Source organism: Argopecten irradians, chromosome 3 (genome assembly GCF_041381155.1).
Source record: "Argopecten irradians isolate NY chromosome 3, Ai_NY, whole genome shotgun sequence".
Lineage (NCBI taxonomy): Eukaryota > Metazoa > Mollusca > Bivalvia > Pectinida > Pectinidae > Argopecten > Argopecten irradians.
The window spans coordinates 47101058-47121824 of record NC_091136.1 but is presented as its reverse complement, the minus strand read 5'-3'; the positions used below and the strand labels follow the sequence as shown (position 1 = coordinate 47121824).

Genomic DNA, 20767 nt, shown 5'->3' with positions numbered 1-20767 from the left:
CTAGCATATTTGTCGTAAATTTCCCGATTCATCAAGCCATAACTTCGTCAATACTTGGCCAATTTTGTTCATTAAGCACTTAATGGAAAGATAAATTATTTCTCTTTAAGGTAAGATATCCGTCAATGTTGTATAAAACCCATTTATTAAAATAATCACGGTTTTTAAAAAATAGGTCCGTTTTTCTCGACCGCCGAGTTCATACCCTTGATACTATAATATATATATATGTATACTGTTAGTTTTAAAAAATCGTGCCAGGTCCCTGTGCTATGGGAGACTAAAAAAGGAATTCTGTATATTTTTTCCCATTTATCTGTGTCATAGTGAAATTGCTGTCCCCGCTTCGTTATTCCAGTTGGTACAGTGGCTAGTGTAATAAGACATTTGTAAAAAATCTTTTGAGCCTTTTCTATTTCTGAATTTTTTTTTCAAAAAGCAGGGGAATAGATGGTTGAACTGTTCGCTGAAATGGTAACAGCGAATTTGATATCTCAAGGAACCATCGGATAGCTGATAACAGTCCATTATAATATTATAATGGAGAAAATTTGTGTTAATGTTATATATGTTCTGAAACTCATCAAGAGAATAAAATGTGAGATTACTGGGGTCTTTAATTAGGTCATTAAATGTAAATATGCCAGCATTAAACCAATTTTTGTAAAAAAAAATGACTTTTTTGCCAATTAATAGGTCTCTGTTGTACCATAAAGGGGTTCTCAATATTGAGTTTTGATCGAACAATTTCTTCTTAAACATTTTGGAATCATTCATTTTCACTCAAGCTCGAAAAACAACTTTCCAGAATTTGTTTGAACAGTTAGATATACAAATAGAAATAAAACCAGTTCCACAATTTTGTAATTTTTTCAGATCTACCATGGAGTTCAGTAATGCGGTCCATTTTCCTGATTAATTAAGTAGCCTCCGTACCCAGCTAAGTTTCAAAGATTCTATAAAGGCTTGAACATCAATCATCTTTAATCTCCTATCTAGATAGTCTTGAATAGAAACATCTTTTTTTATCTTATGAGGTTTGTCGTCCCAGAGAAAGCTAAAAATAGTAGAGTTAAGGTGGACAATATATTTTTCGGACGGGTTTGGCAGGGTGATAAAAAGATAATTAAACTGGGAGATAAGGAGTGATTTAATAAAGTTAATTTTTCCAATAGGTGTGAGATTCCGCCTTTTCCATGATGTAATCAGAGCTTTGAGTTTTACTAATTTCTTATCAAAATTCAGCCTAGGTATTTCTGTTAAGTCAACTGAAAAATCAATGCCTAAAAATGTAAACTTATTTCTACCCCATTTTAATTTGCATCTGGCAAGACAGTTTCATCACTGTTTTTTTACTACCTAGCCAAATGACATGTTTTGTCAGCATTAATATTAAGCCCAGATATCTCAGAAAATTTATTTAATTCACATATAGATTTCTTTAAGGAAGTCTCAGAGCCATCTGGCACCAGACCAGTATCATCAGCATACTGTAAATTGAGAAATTGAGTTTGTTTTCTATTGAAATACCCTTAATATCTATATTGGTTCTAAGTGTTGCTGCAAGAACTTCAACACAAAGAATAAAAATGTAAGAAGCGATTGGATCGCCTTGACGACAACCGCGTTGGATGGAGATTGGGGCCGAAATATTACCACCTTGATTTATAGAGGAACTTACATTGCTGTGTAATATTTTTATCCATGCTTTTATTTCATTCCCAAAATTAAAATAGTTCAAGACCTTCTCAATATAAATCCATGATACAGAATCAAAGGCTTTTTCAAAATCAATTGATAGTAACATCCCTGGAATATTTTTATCTTCAGCATAATGCATCACATCATATAAAGTACGGACATTTTCCCCAATGTAACGGTCTGATAAAAAGCCTGTTTGGTCATTACTTATTAACTTATCTAAAACTGATCTAATTCTTTGAGAAATTACTCCAGAAGCTATTTATATGTGATGTTTAGAAGGGATATGAGTCTCCAATTTTTTATTAGATTACGTGGTTTATTTCCCTTAGGGATACATGTAATAATGCCCTGTCGTTGGGTTATGGAAAGCTGCCCAACTGAGAATCCAAAATTTATAGATCTGATTAAAAATTGCTGAAGATGTTTCCAAAAAAACTTGAAAAATTCTGCCGTAAAACCATCGGACTTTTATTGTTTTTTCATTTTTTAAGTACATTACCTGCTTCTGCTAGTGTTATAAGACCTTCTATACTATTAGCTTCAGATTCAACTAATTTAGGAACATTACAACCTCGAAGATATTCATCAAGATTAATATTTGTAACTTCTCTGAAGCTGTACAAATCTTTATAAAATGTGTGTATTTCTTTTAAAATTTCTTCCTGTTCCGTTATAATAGTATCATGTTTTTGAAGATTTGGAATTACTTTTGAAATAAAATTGCGGTTTTCTAGGTGAAAGAAATAAGAAGTAGGTTTCTCACCTTCTTGTAACCATTTAGCCCTAGATCGAATAATACTTCCTTTAGTTTTTGTTAAAAGTATTGCTTCTAGTTCTCTCATTTTGACTTCTAATTCTTCACTATTACTATTTAAACTATTTTCCATGAGTTCTATAGTTTTCTTGAGTTCATTTTCTTTAAGAGTTTGCTGCTTTTTCTTATAAGATGAATATGAAATGATCTTTCCTCTGATTTCCATCAACAGAGTCTCTAAAAATAACTGATCATCAATTACAAATTGTATTAAGTTATCAGAAATAAGAGAAAGCGAGTTTAAATTGTATACTGAAAGACAATACTGTTTTTTTAACATTCTCAATAACGTTTTCTACTATTCTGGAATAATCTTTATCATATAAAAGAGAATTATTGAATTTCCATAGGCCTTTTCCTTTCTTAAAATTGTTAAACTTCATAGATATCATAGGGGCAGAGTGATCAGTTCTATAACCAGGTTCAATATATGACTTTGTTATTGAAGATACTAGGTTTTCTGAAATGAGGAAAAAGTCTAATCTAGCTTGTTTTTTGGAATTTCTTTTACGCAAAGTGAACCTTCTAATATCTGGATGTTTATTCCTGTAAATATCAACAAGGCCTTTACTTTCAATTATTTCTAAAATTTCATCTCTAGCTGCATTATTATTTATGTTTCGATAGTTATCATAGTCTTTTTCAGGGTCTAAAACAATGTTAAATCGCCACAAATAATTACGCTCTGATTTCCGAAATCGTCTATTGTGTCTGTGATCAAATTAAAAAAAAATGGGACTATCGCGATTAGGACCGTAAAGTGTTATAAGTGTCGTTCTTTGGCCTTCGATATCTATGTCTATCGCAAGAAAATTGCCATTTAAATTTCTCTTTTCTTTTTGGACCTTACTCTCAAAATTATTATTCAAATAATTACTATAATAATAATATAATAATAATATAGTAGTTTTCCAATACAGAACACATGATGTTCATCTACACTGGACTCAAATTAATGATAAAAGTTAAATACAAATGTACATTACAGTTCATTTTCCGGTTATGGCATGGTTGCCCTATAGTTATAAATAATATCATGTTAAGTAAAGAATCGATCAAGTCTGTTTTTAAAAGTGTTTATGTTTGGAGCTGTTACAATTTCTTCTGTTAGACTATTCCACTATTTAACTGTTCGGATCGAAAAGCTGTTTCCTCTTTTGTTGGTCTTAAACTGTTGTGGGAAGATCATTTTGGTGTGACCTCGACTACCCCGTCTGTATCCTACATCTTTCCAAAGTTTTAAGAATTTACAAGACTCCTTGTCATAAATATTGTTTGTTATTTTAAAAAGTTCAATCATGTCTCCTCTAATCCTTCTATATGTTAAAGTAGGTAGTTTTAGCTTCTGCAGTCTTTCTTGATATGGTAGTTCTTTCATGTCTGGTAGACTTTTCGTGGCTCTTCTCTGTGCTGATTCAATTTTATCGATATCTTTTATTCTAGTTGGTGACCACACAGAGCTTGCATAATCAAGATGTGTTCTTACTCAGCTTTTATGTAATGGAAGGAAAGTTTTGTGGTTCATGAAGTGAAATGTTCTCCTTAAAAGTCGAAAAAAATGTGGTTTGCTTTATTTACTTTTTCAATGATTACTCCAATATCTTTTTTCTTTTTCTGTGAGTTGTAACTCCTTTCCAAGTAAATGATAGGTAGCTTCTGTTCCATTTCTTTGTTTTGTGTTTCGACCAACTGACATATATTTACATTTCTCTGGGTGCATCTTCAATAACCATTTGGCGCTCCAACTTCCCATAGTATTCAGATCATCTTGTAATATTGATTTGTCTTCAATATTTTTAATTATTCTCAAATTTTTTGTATCATCAGCAAAAAGATACATATCAGATTTTACAATGTCTGGTAGATCGTTTACGAATATTACAAATAATAATGGTCCCAAGACTGACCCTTGTGGGATACCCGATGTAACCTCTTTCCATTCAGATTTTGTGGAGTTTATTGTTACTTGTTGTTTTCTCCCTTCTAAAAAACTTGATATCCAGTTGATGATTTGGTCCGAAATGTTATATGATCTTATTTTACTCATTAATCTTCTGTGTGGCACTGTATCAAAAGCCTTTTGATAGTCCATTTATATACAATCAATTACATGTCCATTATCCATAGCTGCCGTCCATTTATCTAGCACCTCCAATAGCTACAGTGAGTAGATTGACCCGATCATATAAATCCATATTGTCTCGATGAAAACAGTTCATTTGAACGCATAAAGTTATTGATGTGCTCGCGGACAATAGTTTCCATAACCTTACATATAACGGATGTAAGGCTAACTGGCCTGTAGTTTCCTGCTACCTTATTATCTCCTTTTTTATGTATGGCACATACTCGGGCAAGCTTCCAGTCTTCAGGGATAATGCCCTCACGCAAAGTTTGGTTGAAGATTTGTACCAATGGAATTGATATACTCTGGGCAGTCTTCTTTAGGAATTCTGGGTGCATTTCATCGAGGCCTGGTGACTTGTTGGGATTCAGGTTTTTAAGTACCTTGGTTATCATTTCACTGGTTATCGCAAGTGTCTTCATGCTTTCGTTGATTCTTTTAGGTGCTAATTTTGGTATGTCTCCATTTTCTTCTTGAACGAATACACTTTGGAAGAATTCTGCTAGTATGCCTGCTTTTTCCTTATCCGATGTAACCATTCTAGATTTGTTATCTTCAGGATTTTCATATAACTCTATTATTTCCTGCTTTGATTTTGATTTCGAGTTTATATATTTCCATATTAGTTTAGGGTTATGTTTAGATCTTGCTGCCAATGAATGTTCGAATTCCTTGCGTAGCTTCCTTGTCTCCGACTTAACGTGATTTCTTATTTTGTTATATTGTTTCTTTACTTCAGGGTCAGATGTTTCTACTACTTTTCTTGGGAGTTGATGTTTAAATTTTATTTTTTTGACAGTACTTTCATTTACTGGAAACTGGTGTTTTTTTTTCTTGCTAGTTTTAAAAAGTTCTTGTTGGTACATGTTTTTCAATGATATTCTGAATGATTTTCTTGAAATTTTGCCAATTATCGTTGATTTCGTTTTGCTCCTCCATTGCCTCGTTCCAGTTTGTGTCTCTAATTTGTTTGTTAATTTCCTCGTAGTTTGCCTTCGAGTACTGCTTTTTGCTTATATTTCTACAAGTAACCGTTGTATTACATTCGATGCTGGTAAGAATTACGCTATGATCACTCTTCCCCAGAGGACTCTGGTATTCTATTGATGATATTGTGCTTTCCTTGTTAGTTATAAGAATCTAATACATGAGGTTTATCATTCCCTTTCCATCTTGTAGGTCTAGTGATTTTTTCCATAAGAAGTTGTCCTGTAAACAATTAAGAAATCTATACTCCTGAGATTCTGTGCTGTCACTCATAGTGTTCCACGTTTCCCAGTTTATTTTAGGGTAGTTGAAGTCACCCATCATTACTAGGTTGGTGTAGGTTTTATTTGATACTTCGTTGATCAGTTTTGTTAATTTTTCGTTGTTCTCATCCGTTCCACTATCCGACCTGTATATCAATCCGATTAATATCTTTTCGTTTTTGTTTAGAGAAATTTCTACAAATATGTTCTCCTGGAAATCTGTTTCTATTTCCACCTCTCGTGCCGAAAGCATTTTGTGTATGTAGAGAATCATGGCCCTCCCTACGTTATTATCAATGTTTTTATCAAACATGTTGTAGTTGGTGTTGCCCTCAATGGAAAATTCATGTGGCTTCATATTTAGTGATCTAGTTTTCGGTTTAACCTCTGTAATTCCAATTATGTCGGGATTATCGCTGTTTATTCTCAGAGCTAATTCAGAAAGTTTATTTTTCATCTGATCTGCATTAGTATATAAGCATGTAAGTTTGGAGAATGTGGCAGTGTTTTGTTTACTATCCAATTTCCTCTTGCAATTTAGTCTTGCCTTACTTTGATTTTCATTACTTTTCTGGTCCATGGTGGGTCCCGAACTTTGAAGGTAAATTCCCCCGATGGGTGCGATTTTCTTTTCTGTAAAGCTTCTTTCCATAGTTTATTTTCTTGCTCTCTTTCAGCCTTTGTGAGATCATTACTGATCTTTATGTTCTCGTAACCATCTTCTCCTAGATTTTTGATATTTTTGAACAGAGACTTTTTCTGTTCTACGCTTTACAGTGATAATACCAGCAGGGGTCTGGGTTTTGCCTGTTGCTCAGTTTCCTGTGAGGTATCCTTCACGTATTTCCCCAATCTTCGCAACAAGCTCCTCTATACTTTCGCTCCTGACATCGCATTGGTGTAGGATTGATTTCACTTTGTCCGTATCGTGGGATATTCTTAGGTCCTTTGAGCTGGAATCACACTCAGGAATTCCATATATGACTATATTGCGCTCCCTAGATTTTCTTTCATTTATTTCCGACATGATGTCGTTAGTGATTTCAGGCTTAGGTGTTGGTGTTTTTGACTAGGCTTTGACGACTTGACTCCATTCGTCTTGATTTCGAGATTTCTCTTCATTTATTATTCTGCGGACTGCTGCCTCATCACATTTTGTTGTCATTGATTCCTCTAGTGTTGATATCCGGCTTTCAAACTGATCCATGATCTCCTTACATCTTGTTTCTATTTTCATGTCCGTGACTATACATTTCTGTACAATTAATCTGCAGTTTATGCAGAACCACATATAATCTGATTCCTGAAGAAGTTTATATTCTGCGTCTCTTTTACCGAGACATTTTATACAAAAATGTGACCTACATCTTTCACATTCTAACATTTTGGCGTTTTCGTCCTAAAATATCTTCTTACAATCTTTGCATCTCCAATGTTCATCCTCTTCCTCGCTGCCCAACTCGTTAAATTTTGTTTGGAATAAACTACCACTTGGAGATACATCAATTAGGTTCGTTTTCGATCCCGATTTTGAGTCCGCACGCCTCCCTCTGGTTGATATTGGCTTGTCGCTAGGGACGCCGCCGCCATCTTTCTTTGTCCTTGCCGCTGTTGACATCTTCAGCCCGACCTGTTCGGTCTCTTCCAGAGTGTGTCACTTTGTTTAAATTTAATCCTCTGGTGTTATTAACTGTTATAAACACGCATATATCTTTTTGTTTAGGGTTTTTACCCCAAACCTCTAAAATTTTACGATTTTCTCTCCTCCTCTAATCGTCGCGTAGCTACATGTACCGATACCGGAACCGGAAGTTTCTTCTACCCCGTGATTTTGAAGAAAAAGAACTGAAAAAAAAACAATCAAAATCCCATTCGTTTCTAATAATATCAGATAAATCATCCGTGAAATGTGTGTCCTGTAGACAGAATCAATATGTGATGTTTTTTTATCTCGAAGGTATGAGAAAACATCTGTTCTTTTAACTTTGTCGCCAAGACCCTGACAGTTGGCCGAAAATATGTTTACGCTACTCATGTTACATGTGGGAAAAGATAGTAAGTTAAGAAGCTTGAATCTCCCCGGAAAGATAAAGAAGGACAGAAAGGAAAAGCAGATTTTAAAATCTTATCCATTGGTCAATAGGCATTAGACCACGACTCACTGTAGATGGACCCTAGAACAAAACAAACATATCATCGAGACTCCATCATCGCCGGAAGCGCTTGACTAAATAGTATGAGTCATAGTCAAACGTATGCTTGAAAATGTACACTAACGTATTGAAGACAAACGTATAAATGACTAGGATCAGAGCACTAATTTAATCGAATATGGAGCGGACGACGGTCCGTATCCTAAATTGCTAAGGACGTTAAAGTAAGGCAGAGTTGCCGTTCGTGCGATATAGCTATAATGTAGGCATAGAACATTTCTAGGCATAGAAGAGGACGAATAAATATGATAAATCAAGTAACAGAAGACGGAGGGGAAAGAAGGGTGGAAAACATTGAAATTTGCAAATACAACGTACTCTAAATTTGTAGTATATGAAAATAAAATCACTATTGTAGAAACAAACGTTATATGAGCATCATTTAAAAAAAAATACACTACTGTTAGCTTACTTTAATAAAACAAGAGGCCCATGGGCCTTAACGGTCATCTGACTATTAGTACAATACAACATAATCGTTTAAAGATTTTAGCCTATTTGACCACTGTGACCTTGATTGAAGGTCAAGGTAATACATTTGAACAAACTTGGTAGTCCTTCATCCCAGCATGCTACATGCCCAATATCAGTACCCTGGGCCTTCTGGTTCTTAAGAAGAATTCATTTAAAGATTTTAGCCTATTTGACCCCTGTGACCTTGAATGAAGATCAAGGTCATTCATTTGGACAAACTTGGTAGCCCTTCATCCCAGCATGCCACAGGCCTAATATCAGGTCTCTAGGCCTCATAGTTATTCACAAGAATTTGTTTAAATGATTTTAGCCTATTTGACCCCTGTGACCTTGAATGAAGGTCAAGGTCATTTATTTGAACTAACTTGGTAGCCCTTCATCCCAGCATCCTACAGGCCAAATATCAGTACCCTGGGCCTTCTGGTTCTTGAGAAGAAGTCGTTTAAATTTTTTAGCCTTTTTGACCCCCGTGACCTTGAATGAAGGTTAAGGTCATTCATTTGAACAAACTTGGTAGCCCTTCATCCAAGCATGTCACAGTCCCAATATCAGTACCCTGGGCCTTCTGGTTCTTGAGAAGAAGTTGTTTAAAGATTTTAGCCTTTTTGACCCTCGTGACCTTGAATGAAGGTCAAGGTCATTTATTTGAACAAACTTGGTAGCCTTTCATCCCAGCATCCTACAGGGCAAATATCAGTACCCTGGGCCTTCTGGTTCTTGAGAAGAAGTTGTTAAAAGATTTTAGCCTTTTTGACCCTCGTGACCTTGAATGAAGGTCAAGGTTATTTATTTGAACAAACTTGGTAGCCCTTCATCCCAGCATCCTACAGGGCAAATATCAGTACCCTGGGCCTTCTGGTTCTTGAGAAGAAGTTGTTTAAAGATTTTAGCCTATTTGACCCTCGTGACCTTGAATGAAGGTCAATGTCATTTATTTGAACAAACTTGGTAGCCCTTCATTCCAGCATGCCACAGGCCTAATATCAGGTCTCTAGGCCTCCTAGTTATTCACAAGAAGTTGTTTAAAGATTTTAGCCTATTTGACCCTCGTGACCTTGAATGAAGGTCAATGTCATTTATTTGAACAAACTTGGTAGCCCTTCATCCCAGCATGCCACAGGCCAAATATCAGGTCTCTAGGCCTCTTAGTTATTCACAAGAAGTTATTTAAAGGATTTTAGCCTATTTGACCAGTGTGACCTTGAATGAAGGTCAAGGTCATTTATTTGAACAAACTTGGTAGCCCTTCATCCCAGCATCCTACAGGGCAAATATCAGTACCCTGGGCCTTCTGGTTCTTGAGAAGAAGTTGTTTAAAGATTTAAGCCTTTTTGACCCCTGTGACCTTGATTGAAGGTCAAGGTCATTCATTTGAACAAACTTGGTAGCCCTTCATCCAAGCATGTCACAGGCCCAATATCAGTACCCTGGGCCTTCTGGTTCTTGAGAAGAAGTTGTTTAAAGATTTTAGCCTATTTGACCCTCGAGACCTTGAATGAAGGTCAAGGTCATTTATTTGAACAAACTTTGTAGCCCTTCATCCCAGCATGCCACAGGCCTAATATCAGGTCTCTAGGCCTCTTAGTTATTCACAAGAAGTTATTTAAAGGATTTTAGCCTATTTGACCCCTGTGACCTTGAATGAAGGTCAAGGTCATTTATTTGAACAAACTTGGTAGCCCTTCATCCCAGCATGCCACAGGCCTAATATCAGGTCTCTAGGCCTCTGGTTCTTAAGAAGAATTCATTTAAAGATTTTAGCCTATTTGACCCCTGTGACCTTGAATGAAGATCAAGGTCATTCATTTGGACAAACTTGGTAGCCCTTCATCCCAGCATGCCACAGGCCTAATATCAGGTCTCTAGGCCTCATAGTTATTCACAAGAATTTGTTTAAATGATTTTAGCCTATTTGACCCCTGTGACCTTGAATGAAGGTCAAGGTCATTTATTTGAACTAACTTGGTAGCCCTTCATCCCAGCATCCTACAGGCCAAATATCAGTACCCTGGGCCTTCTGGTTCTTGAGAAGAAGTCGTTTAAATTTTTTAGCCTTTTTGACCCCCGTGACCTTGAATGAAGGTTAAGGTCATTCTTTTGAACAAACTTGGTAGCCCTTCATCCAAGCATGTCACAGTCCCAATATCAGTACCCTGGGCCTTCTGGTTCTTGAGAAGAAGTTGTTTAAAGATTTTAGCCTTTTTGACCCTCGTGACCTTGAATGAAGGTCAAGGTCATTTATTTGAACAAACTTGGTAGCCCTTCATCCCAGCATCCTACAGGGCAAATATCAGTACCCTGGGCCTTCTGGTTCTTGAGAAGAAGTTGTTTAAAGATTTTAGCCTTTTTGACCCTCGTGACCTTGAATGAAGGTCAAGGTCATTTATTTGAACAAACTTGGTAGCCCTTCATCCCAGCATCCTACAGGGCAAATATCAGTACCCTGGGCCTTCTGGTTCTTGAGAAGAAGTTGTTTAAAGATTTTAGCCTATTTGACCCTCGTGACCTTGAATGAAGGTCAAGGTCATTTATTTGAACAAACTTGGTAGCCCTTCATCCCAGCATCCTACAGGGCAAATATCAGTACCCTGGGCCTTCTGGTTCTTGAGAAGAAGTTGTTAAAAGATTTTAGCCTTTTTGACCCTCGTGACCTTGAATGAAGGTCAAGGTTATTTATTTGAACAAACTTGGTAGCCCTTCATCCCAGCATCCTACAGGGCAAATATCAGTACCCTGGGCCTTCTGGTTCTTGAGAAGAAGTTGTTTAAAGATTTTAGCCTATTTGACCCTCGTGACCTTGAATGAAGGTCAATGTCATTTATTTGAACAAACTTGGTAGCCCTTCATTCCAGCATGCCACAGGCCTAATATCAGGTCTCTAGGCCTCCTAGTTATTCACAAGAAGTTGTTTAAAGATTTTAGCCTATTTGACCCTCGTGACCTTGAATGAAGGTCAATGTCATTTATTTGAACAAACTTGGTAGCCCTTCATCCCAGCATGCCACAGGCCAAATATCAGGTCTCTAGGCCTCTTAGTTATTCACAAGAAGTTATTTAAAGGATTTTAGCCTATTTGACCAGTGTGACCTTGAATGAAGGTCAAGGTCATTTATTTGAACAAACTTGGTAGCCCTTCATCCCAGCATCCTACAGGGCAAATATCAGTACCCTGGGCCTTCTGGTTCTTGAGAAGAAGTTGTTTAAAGATTTTAGCCTTTTTGACCCCTGTGACCTTGATTGAAGGTCAAGGTCATTCATTTGAACAAACTTGGTAGCCCTTCATCCAAGCATGTCACAGGCCAAATATCAGTACCCTGGGCCTTCTGGTTCTTGAGAAGAAGTTGTTTAAAGATTTTAGCCTATTTGACCCTCGTGACCTTGAATGAAGGTCAAGGTCATTTATTTGAACAAACTTTGTAGCCCTTCATCCCAGCATGCCACAGGCCTAATATCAGGTCTCTAGGCCTCTTAGTTATTCACAAGAAGTTATTTAAAGGATTTTAGCCTATTTGACCCCTGTGACCTTGAATGAAGGTCAAGGTCATTTATTTGAACAAACTTGGTAGCCCTTCATCCCAGCATGCCACAGGCCTAATATCAGGTCTCTAGGCCTCTGGTTCTTAAGAAGAATTCATTTAAAGATTTTAGCCTATTTGACCCCTGTGACCTTGAATGAAGATCAAGGTCATTCATTTGGACAAACTTGGTAGCCCTTCATCCCAGCATGCCACAGGCCTAATATCAGGTCTCTAGGCCTCATAGTTATTCACAAGAATTTGTTTAAATGATTTTAGCCTATTTGACCCCTGTGACCTTGAATGAAGGTCAAGGTCATTTATTTGAACTAACTTGGTAGCCCTTCATCCCAGCATCCTACAGGCCAAATATCAGTACCCTGGGCCTTCTGGTTCTTGAGAAGAAGTCGTTTAAATTTTTTAACCTTTTTGACCCCCGTGACCTTGAATGAAGGTTAAGGTCATTCTTTTGAACAAACTTGGTAGCCCTTCATCCAAGCATGTCACAGTCCCAATATCAGTACCCTGGGCCTTCTGGTTCTTGAGAAGAAGTTGTTTAAAGATTTTAGCCTTTTTGACCCTCGTGACCTTGAATGAAGGTCAAGGTCATTTATTTGAACAAACTTGGTAGCCCTTCATCCCAGCATCCTACAGGGCAAATATCAGTACCCTGGGCCTTCTGGTTCTTGAGAAGAAGTTGTTAAAAGATTTTAGCCTTTTTGACCCTCGTGACCTTGAATGAAGGTCAAGGTTATTTATTTGAACAAACTTGGTAGCCCTTCATCCCAGCATCCTACAGGGCAAATATCAGTACCCTGGGCCTTCTGGTTCTTGAGAAGAAGTTGTTTAAAGATTTTAGCCTATTTGACCCTCGTGACCTTGAATGAAGGTCAAGGTCATTTATTTGAACAAACTTGGTAGCCCTTCAACCCAGCATGCCACAGGCCTAATATCAGGTCTCTAGGCCTCTTAGTTATTCACAAGAAGTTGTTTAAAGGATTTTAGCCTATTTGACCCTCGTGACCTTGAATGAAGGTCAAGGTCATTTATTTGAACAAACTTGGTAGCCCTTCATCCCAGCATCCTACAGGGCAAATATCAGTACCCTGGGCCTTCTGGTTCTTGAGAAGAAGTTGTTTAAAATTTTTAGCCTTTTTGACCCCTGTGACCTTGAATGAAGGTCAAGGTCATTCATTTGAACAAACTTGGTAGCCCTCCATCCCAGCAACCTACACGCCAAATATGAGTACCCTGGGCCTTCTGGTTCTTGAGAAGAAGTCGTTTGAATAAAAAGTTTACGCACGGCGCACGGCGCACGGCGGACGGCGCACGGCGGACGGCGGACGGCGCACGGCGCACGGCGCACGGCGCACGACGACGGACGGTGCATGATGACAATAGGTCATCCTGACCCTTCGGGTCAGATGACCTAAAAAATGCACCTCATAGGTACATACAGGTACAAATTGTGTATGTAAATGTCATTAGAGAGAGGTAAAATAATACAACAAACAAACTCACCTTTCGAAAAAAAGAATTTGGTATCCATCCAAGAAGAATGGGAAAAAACAACTCACTATTCCATTTTCACACACACCAAAACTTAAATAAATAGAAATCGTTGTTAGAAACGTATTGAATAGAATACCACTTTTGAAACGAACTCGTACATGTATATATGGTCAACAGGGCATTTAAAGCCAAGTCACGGTCGACCAGTCACCTCAATATCCATCAAATTCTCCTGTAATTAAAGTTCGCATCGTTTTCCAGAATCTGATTAGTTAGTTTTGTGTCAGGAAACAGCCGTCTCTTTTTTCCATTCTTTAGGATTACGAAAAGTTTGCCATCAACACTATATGATTTCTGTACACAGTCTACCTTAAATGCGTCTTTCAATCTCTGCTGATTAGTTTTTGTAAGGTCTTCGAAAATAGTTATTCAGTTTCCGCCTGGACCTGGTTATTTCATGTTTCTTGCGCCTGTGAGTGAACTTCACTATGATGCTTCTTTTCCTGGCATTATCGAATTTCCCCAGTCTGTGCGCTATGTCTATGTCGTGGGGCTGGAGGGGCACATTGAGCTTGGTGTTGACGAGCTCAACCACTTTCTTCAAACATTCCTCCATAGAGATTGTCAGAGTTGTCTTGGAGCCCGTTAATCCGTATAGAGTTTTTCCGACCGTGTTGTTACATTGAGAAATTTTGCTTACTATGGCGAAAGTCCATTAAATGTACATTGAGATATTTTAACAGATCTTTGTCAGCCTTCAACTTATATAAACATGTCTGGGGAATAAAGAAAGTGAAGAAAAAAAAATCCAAAAATAAATACCTTTCACTTTCCCAGTATCACCATATACTATCATTATCGGAACTGCTGAATGTTTGATATGTTGTAAATCATCCTTATGGTTGTAGTGGAATGTATACAGGAAGAACCATGTTTTCATTATTCATCTGTTAATACTGCGTAGGTATACCAGTGTTATCATTGTGGATTTATATATCAATACCATTTACATATACCTGTTTTACAACAGTCATTCTGAATATAACGGGTTTTTGTCATATATTACCTGTACATTATACGTACGGCATGAGATTCCCCGAGGAGTTCCAAATGTCCACATAACTACCGGATTGTTTGAAAATTGCGACTATAACTAAACGATGTTTTTTTTTTTGTATTTCCTAGGAACGCATCGGGCAAACTATTCTGGTGTCAAGGGAGTTACTGGAAATACTAAGCGTATTTTGAAGGTAAATATGCAATAAAACTAACAACTACCTTAATAACTTTAGTGGCCAATGTATAAAGTGATTAAATTCCGGAAATAGCGATCATTAAAAACAGGGTTGCGGGTACTGATATTCAATGTGTGTTTTCATCCTAGGGACTTTATATATCGTGCTATATGTACATAGTGAGTGATGAACAATTTATGTATGGAGAGACAACCTGACAATATCTGTTTGAAATCATTATCTGGAGTTTTTACAATCATGTCTTTTAGTCGGAGGCTACTGTATGGTTTGTAGCTGGTCATGACGGAATTGACTGTATGATTCCTAGTGATTATACTGCCGATTACTGACGATTTGTGATATGTGTCTCTTCGAACCTTTTTAAATATATTAGATACATTGTGTAGATATATCAGTGCTTATATGTTATAAAACATTTAATGACTCTATGCAATTTAAATTCAATTTAATTCTAATCACATGTATAACGAACACAAAACAACATCAAACGTATGTATACACGGGAACACTTCTAGAGCCTTTATAACGTTTTTGAAAAATTATTGACAACAGATATGTCAACACATTATTTTTTCAAGTAAATTATCCTGTAAAAGTAAACTTGCGGAGTGAATTTTCGACCCGGATTTTGGTCCTATTCTTGCTGCAAACTTGTATGCATTATGGACAAAATGGGATCACACATTAACTCAGCAATTTTATTTTGACAGGATAAATTACTTTGAAAAAACAATGTGTTTGTCTGAAGATATTACAGGATGTGTATGTAGTGTTATTTTTTATCATTTCAATCATAGTCTGTATACAATTCGAATTTTCTACACATAACGTAATAGATTAGAACTGTGAATTATGTTGTCAGGGCTTTAAAGTAAGTAAGTAACTAAGATATATTTTATTATAGTGCCATGCATTTTAAACACAATAATACTTTACATGACATTATGTAGATATAAAATAAAATATCCAGCCTAAAAAGCTTATGAGACACTAATTTCAAAAAAGGTAAATTAAAAAAGACCATTATTCCATAAAAAAAAAAATCTGTAAAAGAAGGAAGCAGCATGAATCAATAAGCACCCGAAACCCAACAAGAGACTGATATTTCCAACTGAATCCCCACTTGCATGGTGACAGACAAACAGTTAACCAGCTGAATGTCCACCAGTAAAGTGTCCAGCAAACAGCAACCTGCTGAATGCTCACCTGCATGGTGCCCACCAGCTGCATGATGACCAACAAACAGCAACAATAGGGCTGGTTCCTGGGAAACTAGGCGAACACAACTCTTGTGCAAGCACACCGTCCTGGAGTGCTCCTTACAGTTGCCTATGAAACATTGTGATGGCTCCCATAGCCAACACCTAAACTTAGATCTATCATCCATCTCATGCAGCGATACCTCGCCTTATTTTCATTTCAACAAATTTTATTGACAAAGATGTTTCAGGTGAAGTGGATTAAATAACAGGCAAAGCCTTTATAAATTCTCCCCATACTTCTGGTGTCAAAAGTAATAGTTTAAACTTACATCAATTATAGATATAATATTTAAGTTTTGAAATTAAATTTTTACAACAGTTAAAGGGAGATAACTCTTTTGCATACTCCATTCACATATCACACATAATATAAATACAGCTATTATTTTATTACAAGAACATGTTATATTAGACCCAATATTACTCAGATATTGACAGACAATAACCAACAGTCCATGTGTGTATATATACACTTGTCATTGCTCTCAATACTGTTAAGTTTCTTGAAAATAATTAAAAACGTGCACGTATATATATACTTTAATAGACTATGTATAGGCTGTATATAGAACAAAGCAAAGTAACAGTACCAAAGCAACCATGCTCAACAAAATACTCCAAATATATATCTTTGTCAGAGGATAATTAGAGTAGAATATATACAATATTATTCAAATGATATATAGTGGACATTGCATAATTTTTGAGAATTTTTTTTTTTTTTTTTTAATAAATTTCAAAAGCTTATTTCAAAAGGTTATGTCATGGCTTATTTAAATCATATAGAGATTAAAACGTTTTGATTTCCCAATATATAGGTGAACATCATGAAGTAATTGTCTGTTTATAGTTTCGTCACAGTCAGGACAGCCTTGAAGAAGAATATTGGTATCAATATGGTTATGATTTGCATAACTACTAATGGAGGTGAACAGGGAAAGTCTATGTTGATAATATAAAGGGCATTCGAGAAAGTAATGGGATATAGTTTCATTTTCAAAAGAACAAGCACAATACCTCCCCTTATCACTTTACCTTCTGAGTTATGTCCCTTGGACAACCAAGCAGACCTACCCGGGATACCTGTTCCAATTTAAAAGGAAAGGGGAATTTACATATTGACACATGCCCCGCCAACTTGCCAGAATTCCGGCACACAGAAAGCAAAGCTCACTGCCCCAATCTGGCAAGATTGAAAATCAATTTTAAATATATCATTTCCAATGTCAAAGTGAAACAGCATACATACCATACCTGCAAATTAGGCCATGAAAACCATAGGAGATCCCCATATCCTATTTGAATGTCAAAACACATATATCTACACGTACTTGTCTATCTCTAGATCTTTATACCATTATATGTAACGGTATTAAGATTTCAATATTTGCCTACATGGATATAATTTGCACTGAAAGGCTACAAACACAAAAGCAGTTTAATAACTTACCTCTTAATCTTTTGTTTTAATAAAGATTGCATTATAGATGTCTTAGTAGTATTCTATAAAATCAAGGCTGGCAACTCGATCACGTACCCTACGGCACCCCACTTCACTTTAAGCGATTATACACAACCGTATTTCGGAAATGTTGATCTTTCATTTAACGTATCATTCATTGTCAACATTTATACACAACTGGAAAAATACAACATCAAATTCTGACGATTTCCCAAACTACTAGTAATACTGGTCCAAAATCTCATTATTTAAAGTCCATATGGTTACAAAATGATGTGTGGACGTTTGGGTCTTGTCGGCATACTTTTGCGACGGAATCTGTTAGAAATCGACAACAAGACGATTTTGATGTGTTGTATTTCATTGAGGGTGGTTATTAAAGGGACAATTCAGTGAGGATAATTCTGTTACATAACCACGAGGCAAATATGTCATAAATATTTTGTTTTACATTCCTAATGAAACATATAACAAGAAATATTGACAAATTTCACATCATTGTTAAGTATTTTGTTGATCAATACGATTAAGCAGGTACAACATGTATGAAGTACCCATACCCGAGCCAAAGTCACGCACGTTAAACAAATGCAATACATAGCAACGGAGGAGTTGACAAAATCACATGCATCTAAAAAGGTAAACACACTACTGTTAGAATGATTTGAGTAATTCCAGATAAAAAAATCGTTTCTACACTGACAAGGGCCAGGGTTCGACATACAAGATATCCGATAAGCGAGTTTTAACATTTCACATACATTACACTAGAGTCGGCTTTTCTGGCATATCACAGTAAAACCAATTAATCTAATTTCTATTAGAACTGGTTTGTTTATAGCTAAAGTGCACATGCCGACATTCGGTATCACTGTCATTATTGGGTTCCCTAATAACAGAAATTGTAGAAGTTTTATGATTATGATAGTGGAATGTGTATTACTTGTCTTGTGAAATACAATGTATTTTGCAACTTTTTTGTTCTTATAAGTATATTAATACGTGTAGTATGCTATCTAAATATATTTTAGATATATATGTTCCAATGCCAAAATTAAAAACAATGAAACACACCGCATCGAGCACCCTGTCATTATGGGATCACAGATCGATCGCTTTATCCATTACACTATTCTAATGATAGATTTAATCCAAGTCAATTGAGATTGTCGTGCTGGGGATTCCTTTTTAAGTTCTTTTGCATCTGATTGGTTAACATACATATTGTCTGGTTTCAGTATTAACACATTGGGGTCATAAGGGATGCCGAACCAAGTCTTTGTACATAAACTCAACAGTTTTCATCAAAAGAGACATTTATTCTTTCCCCGGAGACTTATATTTCCTCTAGAATATAATTCTTTATTTTTTCATTGCTCTTTCTAAAGATGTTTTTACAAAATATATTTTTCAGAACAGTGCTCTTGTATGTAGTGGTTAAAGATGTCATCAAATTATTCGCCACTCTCTGGTCTTTGAGTGCATTATCCAAGTTATCCATCTGTGCGAAAAGGGGTCTTAAATCACTAAAAGACAAAAATACAAATCCAACAAAGCATACAGTCATATAAAACCAAAATTTCTATTTACATACAGTTTTGTCGCTACAAACCATACAGAAGCGTGTCCAGGGGTGTTTTTATAATCGGTGTTTATTCTGTTTTCTAAAATTTGAATGCATTCTCCAGAAACACTTATAACGTAAATATACATAGAGATTGGCAACTCAACCATTTTTAAGATCAACAGATATACCTCTATATATATATATAGGGGTTTTTAGATAAACTCTTAAATAGTTAAATACACCAGAATAACTTTGGTTATAAAACAACTTTTAAAACCACTTCCGGTTTTGAATGTCTGATTTTCGAAAAACGAGGTAAAATTGCTTATGTTAATGCTTTAAAAAATCATATAAAATAACATCAATCGCAAAAACTGATCACATCAAACCATGATATAATGTTTAAACTTTGTGTTGATGCAAAAATATCATGTTTAAAAGAATACACTGCCTGTCAACAAAGACAAAGAAGGCGTTGCCAATCTCTGTGTGTATGTTTATGCTTTCTCAGTCAAGTACTTTAGAGGGAAAATGCGTAATTTTTGAGTGAAAGGTGATATACGAGTTAATTATTCAAACAATTTGCGAAAATATTGGTGGAGTTCAACTACTGTGAGCATGCATTTGTAAAGGCTACAAAAGACCGAAGTATCAACATCACTGTACCAAACCGGATGTGGGTAACTGTAGTTAAGCTCTACAAACATGGTGACCGCTGATTTAGGTCAGATTTCGCATGCCTCAGTTAACATGTTTGTCGGGCAATGCTGACCTTGCTGTCAATTACATCTGTTTATAAGATAAAATAACTAAATTTTGTGCCTGGCGCTGAACTGTAACTCTCTTTAAAAAAAGAAAATAGCCATGCAAATATGACCATATATCATATACTTTCTTTTTGTTTTAAATTACACCATAATTATTTTTATTAAAGCGGAACAGATAAGAAATAGATAAATGTTTTACATAAATAATTTAAAATCCTTGTGACACTTCAAAAACTAAGAACAATCCCAAACTTTCAACTTTTCTATAGGTATGAAAAGAATCGACCAATCGGAAATGCGGATGTAGCATGAAAACAAAGAAAAACTCGAAATTTTCTCTGGACATTTTGACGGGTTTTTCACCATGAAGGAATTTCTTTTAAGGTCATTCATATTAACATACTTGTTAGCACTTAATCGCAACATGTTACAGGTCCAATTTCAGGACTCAAGAAGGACGTCAGTAGTCATTTAAAATTTTTAGGAATTTAGGACCATATGACCTTGAATGAAGGTCACGGTCAATCATATCATCAAACTTAATAAGCATTTATGTGTCAGCATGCTACAGACCTAATATTAGGTCTCTGGGTCTTCTAGAACTTGAGAAGATTAGATATTTTAATGATTATTTCGGAAAAATGCACTTTTAAACTTTGACCCTTATTTCAACCGGAAGTTGACGTTTTACAGAAAAGTGGTACGTTAGTTAACATATCCAAAACAGAAATAAATGCGTCAAGTCGTCAACGAGATATTGATATCAGTTTAAAACCAGGAAGTAAGGTCATTAGACTATATTGAATGTTCGAGCAACATAAAAATGTTCCTGTCACACCTTAAACT

At 36.0% G+C, this 20767-nt stretch overlaps 1 protein-coding gene across 8 annotated transcripts in view; it reads left to right on the top strand.

Moving 5' to 3' along the window:
* The window catches only part of LOC138318836 (nuclear receptor corepressor 2-like), a 166388-nt gene that overhangs the window by 53542 nt on the left and 92079 nt on the right, over positions 1-20767 (top strand). For all 8 annotated transcript variants that reach the window (XR_011207924.1, XM_069261567.1, XM_069261564.1 and 5 more), the window contains one exon: positions 14793-14857. The gene's annotated coding sequence lies outside the window, so the exon portion shown is untranslated. The remainder of the gene's footprint in view (positions 1-14792; positions 14858-20767) is intronic.